The 18,960-nt window shown below is 37.2% G+C and overlaps 1 non-coding gene across 1 annotated transcript; it reads right to left on the reverse strand.

The window, feature by feature from the left end:
- Window positions 1-4,288: 4,288 nt before the first annotated feature.
- Window positions 4,289-4,418, reverse strand: LOC115868494. Its single transcript, XR_004045626.1, has one exon. It is a non-coding gene; the product is annotated as a small nucleolar RNA SNORA11 (small nucleolar RNA).
- Window positions 4,419-18,960: the final 14,542 nt, after the last annotated feature.

Genomic DNA, 18,960 nt, shown 5'->3' on the forward strand with positions numbered 1-18,960 from the left:
TGTGAGCCAGATGAACACAATAAGAGCCGATGAGCAGCACTTCAAAATGAACTAAATTTATTAAAGACAATAATTTAGATACAAGTAGTTATTTACAAAGTGTAATTAGTTTGGGTCCTGAAATTAATCTTACAATAGAACAATCAGCATACTAACATTAATCGTTTAGCTGATACGGTTACCCTGGATTGGATGATATGGCAAATAATGACTGAGGTAAGTGCTCCGCAGGACATCAATGTGTTCATGAAACCGAATGAGACTCCAATAACAACATTGTGTAGGGCCATATGTGTGACAATTCATAGAGCCATAATGGTAGTTTTTATACTATGACTTGGAAAGAACATAGATTCATCCTTTGATCGTTTGATCTGCTAGAAAGGTATTAACCAGGATCATTCCTTGGCTGATAATCTACCCCTGGCTGTGGTTTTAGAGCAGCATTTGAGTGTTGGTGTTGGGGAATTCAAACTGAGGAACTCAGGCAAAACAAAACAAAACAAGTGGGATCATTCTAGATTTGAAGATACTGTCAACTGACATTTTCTTTTATTTTCAAGCATTGAATTTCAATCATGTTCATGTCATGCAAGAAATCAAAGTGAAACCATTAGCAATACAATCATATAACTTTGATTGACAATTCAAAATAACCTAAAGCCGTTCTGATGATGCAATGACGAAGTGCTCGTGAATGAAAGAAGGGTCATTGGTTTGAGGACACTGTGGGGGAAAGGCCCTGGTCATCTATTCCTGCAGATATTTCAACCTAGTAAATATTTTGGAGCAATCATTCTGTCTTATGGAATTTATATGCTTTGGCACTGACTGAAGACAACAAAGATTAACAACTACACCAGACCACCCCCCAAAACAAAACAAAAAATCTTCCCTTGTCAGGGACAATCAGACAGCATTAGTCTGTTAACTGATACATTTACACTGGGATGGATGGACTGCAATATAATGACTGAGGTAAGTACTTACAAAGGTCTTAAGGAAGTCCTTGTGGTTTGAGCAAATGTCATACCTAAATTGAGACAATTAGAATTTAGAATATGATATTTTAAAATCTGAATGAAACATTCACTAAGTTGTGTGGAAATGTGTGTAAAATGCTAATAAAACAAACATCTCCCACTTTTTAATTCAATGGGCTTCTGAAAAAAATAATAGATACCCACTCACTGCCAGTGAGTGCAATATGTATATTGAACCTATAGAAAGAGTGGAACTGGCCCATTGGGTTTCTAAGTCTGTAAATGTTCAGGAGAAAAGGTAACCTCGTTTTTCTCCCATGGTGAGATTGAGAGGTTGAAAGCACAGCTCTGGTGTTGAGCAGCCCAATTGCTCCTTTAAAAACAATGAATATTTGGTAAATACATAACATGAAACTTGAAATTTATAGTTATTTTTGTTGTTATGACTTAATATACATATGAGATATTTTTAAGGATTTTCTAACAAATTACAGTACTGGCTATTTCTTAACTGTCCTTTGAGAATTTTTCAAAGTAAAAAGCAAAAATGTGACCTATTGTTTCCACACTATTACCCAAAACCAGGATACTTTCCAAAGTCTATTCAATTCAAGATAATAGCATAAGGTGACCTTAGACAAAGCCTTTCTACTTATGTTCCAGCTTAGCATTTGCAATTAATGCAAACAACATTTTTGAGATTTTACAATTCCACCTACAGTCATCCCATGGATTCTACTTTTCCACAAAAAGAGCAGTTGCTATATAATTTCCATAATCTCTGCTTAGTAGACTTCTCATTTGTACATCTTGTACGTTAGATAGTATATCTATTTTTTACCTAGGAAATGGTTTAATATATAGGGAGCCCTCATGACATATTGGATTAAGTGTTCAGCTATTAACCGCAGATAAAAACCACAAGCCAATTTGCAGGAGAAATATGAGGCTCTGTATTCCTTAGAGGAAAGGCTGGTGAAACTTTGTCTCACATACTTTAGACATGCTATCAGGAGAGAGTCCCTGGAGGAGGGCAGAGTGCTTGCTAAAGTGGAAGGAGAGTAAAAAAGAGGAAGGCTCTCCATGAGATATGCAGACACGTTGCTTGCATCAGTGCACTCACGCAAGAACGATGGTCACGATGCTGCAAGGCCAGGCAGTGCTTCCTTCTGAAGTATGCAGGGCCCCTAAGGGTGGGCACCAACTCCACGGCCCCTCCCAAGAAGGAGCGCAGCACAGATTTACAGTGCCGGAACACCGAAGGCGCAGGTCGCCTGGGGCCCGCACGGTGACTGGGAATCCGGATAAAGTCAATGTCAGGGGTTGGGTGGATGGAATGTATGTTACTATGTATAAATAATAGTATTTGTGACTTTGGACAATTTGGCAGATGTATTATGGTATTTTTAAATTATTGAGAATTTAATTTTAAAAATTCCCTTAAATAAAAAGCATTACTAAACAGATAATAATTTCCCAGAGGCAATAAATTCTACGCACATATACTTGTTAACAGAACAAATTAACCTTTTGGATTTAATATAGCGTTTCACTTTACATCTCAAGCACAATAGAACATGAAGTCCCAGTAATCTTTGAGGCTATAGCATCTGAAACACACTCCAGAGGCCGAAGGATATCCATTCCGTTAAATGGAATGCAGTGACTTTTTTCTGTATTCAATTCACTTCTTCCTTTCAAAGCCCTTCTATTGCATTACTTTACAATTAGAAGACCTGTTATATAGCTATACCCCCAACAGACCAACCTATCTAATAGAGCAAGGACACTATTGATTTTACGAAATCTCAGGGAAGCCAAAGGAATAGCCAATACTTTGATCAAGGCCACAGGTTTGTGGCACGTCTGAGAGCACACATCTGTTCCAAGTCTAGCACTCTCCCTCCTTATGTAACTTATTAGGTTTCAGGGTGTTCTGATTGAACTATAAGTTCATCAAAACTGCCAAGAGCAACTCAAAAGAAGAAGAAGAACAACAACTAGGTGAATGCTATTTTATTTAACTTAGTGAGTGTTATTTAATTCTAAAGCATGAAATGTTATGCAAAAGGTGAAATCATGCCATAATGTAAATATGCCCAGCAAACGCATATTGATTGATGCATGCTTGTTGGTAGACAAAATGTACCATCACACTAAACTTAAAAGAACATTTTATTATCAAAATATACTCTTGTTTTGTTTTGTTAGGTTCATTAAGTGCATCAAATGCACGTGCCTATTTAAAACATATTACATCGCATCAATCTTCATGCATTCCACACTGAAGAGAGTAAGGTCAAAATGCATTGGTCCCCATTGTGTAGAATTAATGAAAATGCAATGAGAGTAATTCACCATGGTCAAATTGTTTCTGAAGATCTAAGTGCATCAGGACACTGTTGATCAGACCTGTACAGGTTCACCATTGTACAGTGAAAGCCTGGACACTGTCTTGAATTTAGAAACTTTGAAGAAAAAGAAAACTTTCTTTATGGGAGTCTCAAAAAATCTGCCAAATGTGTAAAGTGTGTTATTTGCAACTTCTTATTTTTCCTAAATGTCCTTCTCTACTGAGCCCCAGCTACATATGTTATTTTCAACACTCTCTTTATCTTAGCTACGATCTTAAATTTAAAAAATTAAACAAATCAGGAGAGATTGACTTAGTGACTGATGCTACTGCTTATTCCTCAAATTTACATACTGTGGTATATATACACATATATTCAAATGATAAATAGACATATAGCATATGGTATGTGGAGTAGACTGACTTTTGGCACCATTATGCACAGCAGAGGGAAACATCGCCTAGTGTTCTCCACTCCCATATATATATGAATTATATACTTAGAAAAATAATTCACCTGTTTGTTTTTCTATTTTATTTTAATCATTTTATTGGGAGTTTTACAGACACCATAACATCTCCTAGTTCAGTCATATCAAGCAGTATTGTATACTTGTTGCCACAATCAGTTTCTAAACATTCTCTTTCTTCTTAATCTCCTTGATATCAATTCCGTTTCATCCCCTCCTTCCCTCATATGCCCCCAACCCTTATTGTTTACACACACACAAACACACACACACACATTTGCTGTATCTTACACTATCCAATAAATCCATCCACCTACAATTCTGTTGCTTGTTCCCCTGAGTGGGGTTATGCAGTCATGATTGCTGTCAGCTTCCCCTTCCCCCCTCTCTTCCCACAACCTCAGGAAAGAGTTACTCCTGCTACTTTTTCTGGGGGATTGTCTATGTCGGCTTTCATGTGTCTGGTTTTTTGGGTTTTTTTGCACTGTAGGGCACTGTTGTCCAAAGGAAGGCCAGCTGAGGGGCACCCCTGTGACAATAAGCCCAAGATGCTATTCGGTGTGATGCAAACAACACAGCCAAGATTCAGGCACACTGCTCTGAACATACCTCTTCATGTGTCTTTTTTAAAACAAATAATGTTGGCTATAAAATCATCTGACAATTGTAAGAAAGAAAAAAAATCTAGAAACATCCTGGGTTTCTGAACCTGTGAATAATTGAAATATTATTCCATGTACTGTGTATACATATAACTAGATCAATTTGGAAATTGGTTCATTACAAATGATTAAGGGAAATAAATCTACTATGGAATATATTACAGCATAATCCAGTGTTTGGAAAAGCATATGTACATATATTACTTTCAACACAAAAGTATTGAACGGGGCAACCAATTGTTATTATTACCCAATGTGTTGGTGTGTGTTGCGGGTGGGTGTGGGGATGGAAGGGAGAAGGGAGGACTCATCTTTACTGCCATGGTTGTAGCAGAGTGATATATCATGCTTATAGCTAGAAAGGGGGAAAAACCAGAGGATCACCCTCATCCCACCTTCCAGATGGTCTCCACTATGTACCTACTTCCTATCCTGGCTGTTTGGCACTACCTCCAGCAAGCTAAGGATGCCAGGTTAAATGGGCTTATCACCCAATGCAGGCCAAACTTCACTAGGGAGTTAACGTGTTATGGATCACCCTGTTTTTCTATCTGTCTTTAACGGGGGAGGCAACTAGCCCACAAGGCGGGCTAACAGTTACGCATGTATGACAGTTAGCATGTATTTATATATATGTAAAAAATGTAAGATAGCTGAATAACTTAATGCTTTCTATCATTGACCTTGAGTTTAGAGAGTAAGGGGTTGTGCTGGTAACCCAAGTGGTAGTGATTCAAAAATACTAGCTGCTCCACAGGGGACAAAATGAGGCTATTTCTCCCATCAGGATTTGCTGTCTCACAAACTCTATACAGGGTCCCTATGAGCTACAATCAACCTGATGACAGCATGTCTTGGTACATATGGCCTATGGATATTTGGTGAAGGCATTTAAAATCATCTAGGCCCCAGTTTTTCTAAATATAAAATAAGGGCAGAAACTATAAACTGTGGGCTCACTTCAAGGAAGAACTGGCCAATGTGTACACAGAGTTAAATTCTTTGTGTAACGATCATATATGCACCTTATTTTAGTTTAACTTTTCCTCTTAATTCTGCGCCTAATTCGAGACACTGTAATCACTTATTGAAGCCGTATGTTACTTCCACCTCTTAGATATTTTTACATTACTTGTAATGCAAAAATCATCAAAGGAACTTTGTAGTCATTTAGCTGTAGATACTCAAATACTAACTGCCAGCTTGGGTTTAGTGATATAATTTTTCTAAAATGATGATTGAAACTTGTTAAACATCCTGTATAAAGTAATGCATGGCTTTCATTCAATTTACGTAGAGATAATATATTCCAGAAAATTCACCGAGTATAATCACTGTAGGAACCCTGGTGGAAGAGGGGGTCAGCATTGGGCTGCTAACCAAAAATGTGGTGTCTTCATCCCACCAGGTGCTCTTCAGGAGAAAGCTGTGGCAGTCCACGTCCACATCCACCACCAGCAAACCAATTCCAACTCCAAATGACCCAGTCTGGGGATGCTGAGACTACCAGTCCCTCTCTGTGGGAGAAAGCAGTGGCTTTCTGCTTCCACAGGCTGGAGGGGGTGGGGGACAGTTATGCCCGACATATGGTTAGCAGTTTACACTTACAAAACTTACCCCAGGCAGACCTGAAAACCCCATAGAGAAGTCCTCTCTGTCCTATGGGATTGCTATCACTAGACCCAATGAGTCTGTGTTCTGATTTTGTTGTTGTTACAATAACTGTGTAAATATACTTTTAGTTTTTCTAAATGCTGGTCTTGATCTAAATGCTGCTTTTGATCCATAAGAAGTGGTTAGCAAGACTTTGGGGTAAAGGATAGCACTTTGATTTACAGAACAATCCTGCAGTTGCAGAATGCCTGTCATCTCTGGCTCTGGCTTTGTAAATGTCTTTACAATTAAAAAATAAACAAATAGCAACATAACCAAGGCAGTGCTTCTATATCATTATGTGGCAATCTCATTATTAATACCACCCAAGTGTGCATACACTTCTATATTATAAACCACACTTCTGTGCATGTGAACCCAATTAATTATTATTAAAAATTGCAGCTAATATTTTCCAAGAACCACTTTCATAAATTCTGGGTCCTATTTTCTGTAGTTGACCCATTGATCAACATTTTGCCAAGAATATGTCAGAGATAGGTTCTCTAGTTTCCAAGACATTGTTGGTGGTGGTCTACAGAGAATTCTATTTATAAAGAGATTCAATTTTCACATTGTCTTCTTTTGTTTTTCCCCTCTAGAAGCATCCAGTAGAGGAAAGGAAGAAAATGAATTTAGTCAGATCACTTAGCTCTTTTCTCCAGAAACCACATTACACATATCCTTTCACATCTCTGAAGTTGAGAGTCTAAGGACGCGGGAAAAGAAAAACGGAACACCAACAACAACAAAAACAGAATCCACTTATCTGAAAAAATGACTTATGTCATGTTTGGAATCAAAAAGAAATCATAAAAATGGAAGTAAAGAAAATTGTTTTTCTATTTATGTAAAATCTAAATATTCTTCTATGTTTCTCAGTTTTTTTCTCTTTCCTTCCATGTCATCAGTTGTACTGATACAATACCTGGAATATTATGATACCATTTCTGGAAATAAAGGTTAAACCACTTTCATAAGATAACCTACTTACTCGTGTTATTTAACAATTGGGCCAAGAAGAACTCGAGATCTGCGAATTCAAGAATTTTGTTTGTGTTTCCAGTGAGTTCACTTCACTGAATTACCTTTATGTTTTTGATCTCAGTCTTCAAACTGATTTATTACAGAATTTGTTAAGGGATACAATCTAGAACTTATTTGAGCCAATTAATATGTTAGATATTAAAGTTTCAAAATTGAACAACTATATTGTGTGACTTCATATTGCTCATTATTTTGTGTGATTAAAAGACAAAAAAGGTTATTGGCGGGTTTCACAGAAATTCTATCCTGTTTTAGGGTGTGAAGGCTGTCAGAAAAAGGAAACGAGCCCACCCATGCAGTCACAGCAGCAAATAACACAGTTTCAAAGGGTAAAAGAGCAAAATAAGTGTTCCTTCGATATATATGAAACAAAGATGAAATCGAGAAGGCACTACATGAGGCCTGAAATATAATAAAAATTCAAATAGTAAGAAATTTGAATCAAATGCCAAAGAGTTTGGAAATCTTCCTGTAATAAACTGAGAGCTGAGGGATGTTGTACCACAATTTCATGATCAAGTAAATTTTTATTTTTAAGCAAGTGTTTATCTTTACTGAATTTTTTATTTCTATATCTTTATATTTAGCAAATATTTTTTAAAGAAATGAATGAAAGGATAAATGATCACAGAGTCATTGATTTTCCAGATACTTCAGATCCCGATGGAAACTCAGCATGCGTTTTACCAATGATGAAGATAAAGTTAAATGATCAGGGTCATAGATCCAGGGAAGGCCCAAGGCAGGCTAGAGTTCAGATATTGAATTTAACCTGTGTCTCCATCTACCAAACAATGTTGTTCCATTAGTTTAGAAATTTTTTATTCCTTTGTAATGTGCAATTCATGTTGAGAAGGCCCGGGATAGCATTTCCCTCCACAGTAGCAAACAGTCCACCTCAAATCATTCCGTTGGAAACCCTAATGATGCGGAGTGACTGCTGACCTTGATTGTGAGGAATGCAAGACAGATGTACAGCCAGTGGAAGGTAGATCCAAGTTGGGGGATGGGGTGGGTAATGCAATCGTGTTATCTTTAGGCTTGATCCATGTTTCAAATAGATTCCTGGGCCTGTGCAAAGTACCACACGCTGTTGGCTTAACCAACATGCATGCTCTGCTCTCTCTGCTAAATTCTTGAAGCTCAAAGATCAAGGTGTTCATGAACCACATTGCCTCTGAAACCGCTTGGGGAGCCTTGCTCCTTCTAGTTTATTATTGTAGTTTGGGTGTCCTTTGAGGCTGTAGCAGCCTCACTCCTATCTCTGTCTCTGTCTTCACTTTACCATCTTCCCTCTGTGTCTCTCTCTATATCTATTTTATTTAACATATAGCAAGCTGTCGTCAAATACACAAATGAGCCACTAATTAAAGGCATTCTTTAATATATAGTGGCATGATGGAATTAATAGGTTAAAATTCATGACCCATGTTGCAGAGGAAGATTTAGTATATATTGTTTTCATAATTTATTTGACCATGAACTTATGTCACTTCCTTCTCCTCTACAGGGAATATGTCTTCCAAGATTACTCATGCTGAGAATTAATGTTTTCTATTTTTCCCTTAGAAAATGCTAATTTTGTTGCGTTAGAGACAACAGATTTTTAAAAACATGGTTGTAATGAAAGGAAATGCACACATATACACAGTCTATTGCAGTCATCCAATTGAAACAATTTTAAAGAATAAGGTAAAATATGGGAGAAAGGATTAAAATGTATTTGAAAGATAATACTTAGGTGGAGTTCAGAGGAACAGAAAGATTTTCAGTCAATGGCATAGGTTACTTGAAAAACCTTCCCAGATGATTTGATAATCCCTCACAACATTGCTGAGAATCACTTTTCATGGTCTGATACAATTTCATAGGTCCAGGGTTAGGTTCCCAACATCTTATCTCATGCCCCAACTCTAGATAACAAGTCTCATGCAATAACCCAATCACCTCTAGATAACTGACACATTCTGTATCGAGACAAAGAAAGTCTTATTCTCATCTGTCACCCATCTCTATTTTCCAATTGCAATCCCTTATCTGAGATGTGTAACTCTTCTTTTCATCCTTCAGGAAGAACTGATTTGACGTTAACCTTTTAGCTCCATCTAGTTTGCTGTAACAGAGCATAGTAGTGGCCATGAGGTCCCTGTAAGTCAGAATAAACTCAGCAGTAAAAATGAAGAATATATATATATATATATATATATATATATATATATACACACACACACACACTTTGTAATATAGAGTATATAAATATATATATGTACTCATTATAATAAAGAATATATATATACATTATAATATAGAGTAGTTATACTCTTTATAATAAGGAGTATATATATATATATAATCAAAACAAAACAGCATCAACAAAGAACTACTAATAATCAGATAACAAATAGCAAGGACAAAGAGGTATTAATCATGCACCCTATGTTGTGGCTTTTAACAAATATTTTTGCTGGATTTATTGCTAAAAAGAATTTTTTTTGAGGAATTGGTGTTGTAATACTAAATGCTTCCTTACACGTGTTATCAGCACCTTGAGTTATCAGGCTGCTGACTTTAAAGAGATTAGATGACAAATGAATGAATCAATAGGGGGGATAAGTAAGAATAAATCGTACAATTGTAACTCCCACCAAATTCACACTTTTGAAGTTCCCCCTGCCACAGGTGACATGGTTAGTCTAGAGACAAAGGGGAGGGGGCAATACTCATAATGTAGATAAACATTGAGAAACCTCTATTGAGGTTAATGTTCTGTCATTGATATCTAAGATATAAAATATGGTATTTTTAAAAAAAGTAATCAATATTCTAAAAGAGTAAAAACAACACCCTGAATTTCTAAGGTGAGCACGAAATAAAAGAAACAAGTCAAAATCATAATAACAGCTTCAATATTTAAAAAGTACCTTTGCCAGTATGCGAAGGAGAGGTCAACTTTGACACAGAGCTGGGGGGGAACAGTTTCCAAGAATGTATTTGTTTTATTTTATGGATACCTTCATTTTAAAGCTGTAGTTTTAAAGTGCTCTTCAGAGTATTATTCCCCAGGAGAAATTATTCATAAATGGCACTAATGAGTGTCAAGCTGCATTTCAAGGCATTTTGAAAATTGTCCTATTAATTAATGGTGTAATTAAGCTTTGTCAGTGACAGATCATATTCCTGACAGGAATGGATGGCCTGTGTAAGTCAGTGCCAGGCGGCCATCCAGGCAGCCACTGTGCATAATGGATGGCAGCCATTTAGAGCAGGTTTACAGTGATGGGACCACCTACGTGAGGGAGGCTGGCAACTTGCATCCGCAAACAGAGCGTGGCACTGTACTTCAGGAAATAACTGCACCCGAGATTGATGTGGCCCCTCCCTGGGATGATACATTAGCCTTTTACCATAAAGCCATAAGTAGAGTTTCTCTGCACTTTTGTGACAAAAATGTCAATTAACTTCCAAATTTCATTTTCATTTAATTTGTATCCTAATACCATTTGAATATTAATGTGAACATGGTGCAGAACTGTTAGATTAGTATACCTCACTAAGGCTAATAGAATGTAACACACACTTATTGAAGGTAATAGCTATACACATTTAAATACACCACACACACACTGATTCGTGTGAGAGATAAGTCACTTTCTAATACTTCTTGAATACCGCTGTGTCACATAGAGCAATATTTAAATTGGGGCATACAAAAAGGAAAGGAGTAAAGTTGAATGAGTCAAAGTATCCAAATACAGACACATCATACACACACACAATTCAATATAAACCATTTAATTCTTGTCCTACCTCCTCATCTGATCTCTATTAATTCTAGTTTTAATACTTTACCTTTTGATTCCAGCTATCAAACTTATAAAATTGTATAAAAATCTATTACAAAGAATGGATTTCCTTGGTAGACACATTTCTGATTAATAAAACTCACAGGCTCAAAAAGATAGTTAAAAAAAAAAGTAATTTATTTCTCAGTCCTTTTTTGGTGTCTGATTTACAACAAGTGCAGTTTTAGATTTAAAAGAATAACCTATTTAAAATGACAACTTGCATTGTTATTTACTTGATCTATACTCTGATTTCACCTATTTTCCAAGGTTTAAGTAAAATTATCAAGGGCTAAGCTGAATTAGTTCAGAAATCACCGTTACCAAACTGAAGTTCAGCTTTTTTGTTAACTTGAGCAGGAACGTTGAAGATCACCTAGTTCAGCCCACTTCATTTTTCAGAGGAAGAAAGTGGAGTCAGGGAGATTGTATAACCTGCCCAAGGTCGCACATCTAGCAAATGGCAGAGTGAGAATTAAGAGCTGACAAGTTCAACTTTCTTTTTTCAGAGGTTGTTTTCAAAGTCATTTTTTTTCTTGGTCATTTAGGTTTAAACTGAAATAGGAAGTTGTGACAAATGAGAGAATAGAGAGAAAGTGAGGAGAACCCAAAACAGAGATAACAAGGGAAGAGAGGAAGGGAGCAGTAGGAAAAAGAAAGAAGGGAGAGAAGGAAAAAGGAAGGAACGGAGGTCCTGAGAGAAGGAAAGGAATAAAAAACAGCAGGCAGACAGTACAAATGTATGAAATTGCACGGATCTTAGTTCTGTCCTTTAAGATGCTTCAGTAATTTTATAAAGTGCTTTGTTCATTTTTTAAGACATGGATGAATTGCATTATAATGTAGAGTAAACACTCATCTTACAAATGGAGTATGTTCCAGATTTCTATTTTGTAAATTTATTTTTAGGTCATTTTGATCATGACCGTGTTAGGATTATCCTTGAGAGTTTAAACCTTTAGGGCATTTTAAGTAAAGGGAAGACATTCTGAAGTCATTTGCATGAGGGTTGCCTTGGGTGTTTTATGTGCAGAATTAAGTAGAGGTTCTAAAATCTCAAATGGGTGCCTAGGCAAGTTGATAGTTAGCAATCTGTTATGGATATATTCTTAAATGTTTCATCTTACTTTCAGTAAGAGAAGAGATTGACCATTCTGTGACAAAAGACAGAGGAGCATCTTTTAGCTTGTTTTATTATATTTGCTTTGTTACATTATACAATTTTGTTAAAAATTTGTTTTTTCCCACTCAGCAAATCAGAGCCCTCTTTTAAACACAATTATATACTCTATAACGCAATTTAGGTTGTCTTTACCCCAAACAAACGAGCTATCCTCAAGTCAATGCTGCCTCAGAGACTTCCTGTGGGTTGCTGTTTGCCGGAGTAGGAAGCCCAGTCTTTCTCCAGAGGAGCTGCTGGTGGTTTCAAACTGCCAACCACGTGGATCACAGTTCAATGTGTAAGTACACGCTACACACCAGGGCTCCTGTAGACCGTCTTTAGAAGGTTGTTTGTTATTGTAACCTTTCTTTATTGGAGTTTCTTGGGGTGTCAATTTAGATGGGCTATGATTCTCAGTGGTTTGCCAGTTATGATGTAGTCACCCTCATGATTAGGTCTGACATAATCTGATAATGCTGTGATGAGATCTACTATGCGTAGGCAATTAGGTGAGAGGGAGAAGTGACCTGCTTCTAATGTATATGTATATTTGGGCAAAGCTTTCTTGCTTTTAACATGATGCAAATCCTGCATCTGGATCAATCTGGATCCCTCATCTGATTTTAGTACTTAGCACTTGCCATATTGTCTGTGGATTTGGGGAAATTGTTCAACCTCTGCAGCATGTGAATCAGTAGCCTACCATCTTATCTGCTTCCTGACCTGTTGATCTTGGGATCCTTATCCCTTTCAGCTACAAGAGTCAGGAGAAGCTTTTAGTGTAACTTCTGACCAATGAATTACAGATTTACCAGCCTCTACAACCATGTGAGCTATTTTCTTAAGAAAAAGATCTCTGTGTATTAAGATTCACTCATTTTGTTCCATTAGAGACCCAACCTAAACACTCATCCTATACAGCTTTGCAAAGTATTTCTTTGAATTATACAGTGTTTACCTTTTAGAGAAGTTGCAGCGATGAAATTATATTTCTTTGAACATTAGGTACTGTAGATGTGATGCTCTTCTGTTCAATGTTTACTGCTAAATTAGTGGCAAGGTCGGCCAGACTTCACCTCATGTACTTTGGACATGTTAGCAAGAGAAAATAGTACCCAAGAACGGACATCATGCTTGGTAAAGTAGAGGGGCAGCGTAAAAGAGGAAGGCCCTGGACATGATGGATTGGCACAGTGGCTGCAACAAGGAGCTCAGACATCAGAACATCTGTCAGGATGTCACAGGACAGGCAATGTTTCACTCTGTTATACATACTGTTGTTATGAGTCAGAACTGACTCAACAGCACCAAACAATGTATTTTCTATGCTTCTTATTATCATATGCATCTGAAAGTTGCATATTGAATAAGGAAGACCCAAGAAGTATCAACGCATTTGAATTATGGTGCTGGTGAAGAATGTTAAATGTACTGTGGACTTCCAAAAGAACATTCCAAAAGAATCCTTTCAAAATGATTTGTGCTGGAAGAAGTAGAGCCAGAATGCTTCTTCTTGGAAGCAAAGATAGTGAGACTTTGTCTTATATATTTCAAACATCTTATCAGAAGACCAGTCCTTGGAAAAGAACATTATACTTGGTGAAATAGAAGGGCAGTGAAAAGAGGAAGACCCTCAATGAGATGGAAGGGCCTAGTGGCTGCAAGAATGTGGCTCAAAACTAGCGGCAATAGGGAGGAAAGTTCAGAAACAGTCAGTGGTGTACATCAGATAGCTCTGAGTTGGAAGCTGGTCCTGGGCACCTGACAGCAACAATATCCTAGCTCTTTCACTATCCCCCATATCCTAGCTCTTTCACTATCCCCCATATCCAGTGACTTCACTATGCCCCATATCCTTAGTTCTTTCACTATGCCCCATATTCAGTAATTTCACTATCCCCCATATCCTAGCTCTTTCACTTTGCCCCATATCCTTAGTTCTTTCACTATGCCCCATATCCAGTGACTTCACTATACCCCATATCCTTAGTTCTTTCACTATGCCCCATATCCAGTGACTTCACTATGCCCCATATCCTTAGTTCTTTCACTATCCCCCATATCCTAGCTCTTTCACTATGCCCATATCCAGTGACTTCATTATGCCCCATAGTCTTAGTTCTTTCACTATCCCCCATATTCAGTAATTTCACTATCCCCCATATCCTAGCTCTTTCACTATGCCCCATATCCAGTGATTTCACTATGCCCCATATCCCAATGCCAGTCACATGATTTCTCTAGCCCCTTAATCAATCTTCCTCAACTCCATCTATTGCCAGCAACTTGGAACAACACAATCACTAACCTGATCTCAAATTATCTGAATAATCACTACTCAAGCACTTGTAAGTTTCCTAATTGACACACACCACTTAAAATTTGCCTCTCTAAACCATTCTCTACATTTGGTTATGTAAAATACCAAGCTTTCATGGGGCATACTTTGTTAAGACTTGTTGATCTCTGAGAGTATTTTCGTAGTGAATTCCAAACTCCCTACAATTCTATGCAAGGCTCTGAATTATATGGCCTTTGTTCACTTCTGTGTCTTCCTGTCTCATCCCAATTTCTCCTTCTATTCTTTATGTTGATGTTGTTAGGAGCCATTCAGGCAGCTTGGACCCATAGCGACCCTACGCACAACAGACGGAAATACTGCATGGTCCTGCTGCATCCTCACAATTGTTCTCATGCTGGAGCCCACTGATGCAGCCCACCTTGTTGAAAGTCTTGCTTTTGTCATCATCCCTCCACTTCACCAAACATGTTGTCCCTCTACAGAGACTGGTCTCTCCTGACAATAAGTCCAAATACGTGAACAAAGTGTTGCCATCTGTACCTCTAAGTAGCACTCTGGCCTTACTGCTTCCAAAACGGATCTGTTTGTCCTTTTAGCAGTCCATGGTACTTTCAATATTCTTCCCCAGCACCACAGTTCAAATGTATCTATTATTCTACAGTCTTGCCATAGATGTCCAGTTTTCACATGCATCTGGTTCAATGGAGAATGCTATGGCTTGGGTCAGGTGAACCTAAGTCCTCAGTGCACTGCAATACTCTAAAGAGGTTTTGTGCAGCAGATTTACCTAATGCAAAATGTCTTTTGAGCTCTTGACTGCTGTTTCCATGAGCATTGCTTGTGGATCAACGCAAGACAAAGTCCTTGAAAATTTCATTCATTTCTCAGTTTATCTTGATGTTAACTATTGGTCCAGTGGTGAGGATTTTGGTCTTCCTTGCATTGAGTTGTAATCCATACTGAAGGCGACACTCCTCAATCTTCATCAGCAACTTCTTCAATTCCTACTCACTTTCAACAAACAACTTTGTGTCATCTGCATCACAAGTGGTTAATAAACCTTCCTCTAATCCTGATGCTTCACTATTCATATAATCCAGGTCTGAGGATTAACACAACATATAGATTGAACAAGTATGGTGAAAGGATACAACTCTGATGTACACCTTTCATGTAGAAGTTACTCATAAGCACAATGAAGTATTCTGGGATTCCCATTATTCTCAAGGTTATCCATAGTTTATTATGGTCCTCCCAGGAGAATACCTTTAAATAGTCAATGAAACACAAATATTCTGAAATTATCTGCTTTAAGCAAAGATCCATCTGACATCAGAAATGATACACCTATTCCATGTTCGCTGCTTAGTCTAGCCAGAACTTCTGGAAGTTGTCAATGTACAGCTGCAACCATTGTTGGCTGATCTTAAGTAAAATTTTATTTCTGAGTTCTATCAATTTTATTGTTCTGTAGGCTAAGTGCTCTGTTGAATCACCTTTCTTTGGAGTGGACACAAATATGGGTCTCTTCTGGTCAGATGGCCATGCATCTGTCTTTCAAATATTTCCTCCCCTAGATGAGTGAGTATATCCAGTACTTCTTCAGCTTGTTGAAACATTTCCATAGGCATTCCATCTCTTTCTGAAGCTTTGTTTTTGGCTAATGCAATCATTGCTGTATGAACTTCTTCCTTCATTACCATTGATCATATACTACTTCCTCAAATGGTGGACTATAACTAGATGTTTTTGGTATAGTAAGTTTGTGTATTTTTTCCATCTTCCCTTGACACTTCCTTCATCATTCAATATCTTATATACAGAATCCATACACATATCAATTGTGTAAAGCGCATTTGTACATCGTTTCTCAAAATATTTTCTCTCCATTTAAACCCCTGACATTAGGTCCTCATTTTTCCCCTCCCTCCCCGCTCCCCCCTCCCGCATGAGCCCTTGATAGTTTATAAATAGGTATTTTGTCATATCTTGCCTGTCCGACATCTCCCTTCATCCACTTTTTGGTTGTCTGTCCCCCAGGGAGGAGGTCACACACAGTCCCATGTAATCGGTTCCCTCTTTCCTACCCATTCTCCCTTTACCCTCCCTGTTTTGCCACTCACACCACTGGTCCTATGATTTATTTTAATTTTCTTCAGCTTGATCCTGAACTTATATATAATCATTGATGGTCTGTTCTACAGATGGCTCCTAGTCTGGTTTTAGCTGCTGATATTGAGCTTCTTCATTGTGTCTTCCCACAGATGTAGTCAATTTGATTTCTGTGTATATCATCTGTGGAAGTTGAAAAAGAGGTATTTTCTATGAACAAGTTGTTGCTTCTTCAAATCTATCATGTGATCTCCAGCTTCATTTCTATAACCAAGTCCATATTTTCTAACTATTATTCCTTCCCCTTGTTTCCAACATTTGCATTCCAATCATCATAACTAATAATGTATCTTGATTACATGTTTGATCAACTTTGAACTGAACTCATTGGTAAAATTCTTTAATTTCTTCATCACTAGTTTTTGTGTTTGATGCATAACATTGAGTAATAGTTGTACTGTCTGGATTTCCTTGAAGATGGATAGATATAATCTGATTACAGATAGCATTCTACTTCATAATGACTTAGCAAGGTCCTTTCTGACAATGAATGCTACACTGTTCCTCTTTATTGTGTTATTTCTGGCATAGTAAATTACGTGATTTTCTGATTTCCAATGGCCAACACCACTTCATTTCAATTCACCAATGCCTAGGATATCTAGCTTCATGCATTATTTCTTTTTTCACCATTCCCACTTTGTCTAAATTCATACTTCTAACATACCAAGTTTCAGTCACTAGGAAAATGTTGCAACTGTTTCTCTTTATCTTGAAATTTGCCCATCAGCAAATGAAGACTCATAAGGATCTGCTACCACAGGGTTTACAGGATTCGTGTTCCTGTGGTTGACTCTCCTCCAAGAAATCAGCTCCTTTTCAGTCACAGTTTGAATGTCCTCTGACCCAAGGGTCTTATCTGGATGCAGTATCTCCAAGAATGTTCTACTTCCTTTAATTAGGCTTTCAGAATTTGAAAAGATTTTGAAGTTATGCACAGGTTTTCCAGCAGCTTTTTTCTCTGATGTGGGAAACCAAGTCCTTCTTTGTTGGTGGTTCTTAGTCTGGAAGCTCATCTAAAACCTGTTCGCTTTGAGTGACCCTACTGGCCTTTAAAATACCAGTGACGTGGCTTCCGGTATCACAGAAACTCACAAGCCACCACTGCATGACAAACTGACAGACAAGTGGTAGATCAAGAACTTGGGATGTGCAAATTATTAAACACCTGGCTGTTGACTCAAAGGGTGACAGTTCAAACAAATCCACAGGGTCCTCAGAAATAATGCCTGTGATTCTGCTCTGCTACCCATAGGCTTGCCATGAGTTACAATGAACTCCATGGCAGTTACAAAGAACAGCAACTCTCTCTCCTTCATAACTGTGCTTCAGGTTTAATGAGTTTTGTTTCATAAACCTTTCCCAACATTTCTCTAGCCTACATGACTTGAAATTAATATATAGTGATATCTAGAAAATTTCCTAGATGTTTGAGAGCTCCATATTATCCACTTATATCTCCACTTTAATTGTTCCTCTTGTTTATTGACTCTCCATCACCTATCAAAAATCTATGGAAACATCACCTCTTCTGGAAGCTTTCCTTGAACTCCTAATACTCTAAGTTAGAATAATTTCTTATGTGCTCATCTAGCCCCATAGCTTGTCTTGCAACTTTTCACTCAGTAGAGTGAAATAATATGTTCACTCTGTTATAATATGTTCCTTCCTCAGAAAGATTATAAACTCTTTTAGAAAAGAGGTGATGTCTTATTAATCACTATATCCCCAGTGCTTTATGGAGTTTTGTCACATAGAAAGTGCTAAGTGTTAACAAATGAACAGATACTCTCAGGGCATATATGAGTGCTATGCAGGTAATTCAGAAGCTGTCTGTTTAACTCGATTTATTATCCAAATCTTATAATTTCTTTATAAGTATCTCAATACTACTCCCTTATTCTCTTTCAAAAGCACTTGAAATTGATAAAAATAAATCAATTTCTAAGAAACAAAATAAAGAAACGATACCATAATATAAGGTATAAAACTTTTTTTTATTAATGCTGTTTCCTTATTGTTTAAGATCCCCACAAATTTATTAAGCTAAAAATATTGCAGGAAGATTTTAGGGAATCAATAATGATCAGTTCTGTACTAAATGCATAAAGAGTTCAGTATCCATTTGTTGAATACCTAATATACTTAAATTAAATTGGCAACTCATTATAGTGACTAAAATGTAGAATTACTTTGTCATAAATTATAGGTAATCTGTATTTTCCTATTAACTCTATTACCAGTAATAGAGTTTTAATGTGGTACTTACACTTTGATAAAAGAGAAATTGTGTTGCCACTAGAAATATGTAAGA

This window comes from Echinops telfairi, unplaced genomic scaffold, assembly GCF_000313985.2.
Source record: "Echinops telfairi isolate 266 unplaced genomic scaffold, ASM31398v2 ScPeMD7_11;HRSCAF=52, whole genome shotgun sequence".
NCBI lineage: Eukaryota > Metazoa > Chordata > Mammalia > Afrosoricida > Tenrecidae > Echinops > Echinops telfairi.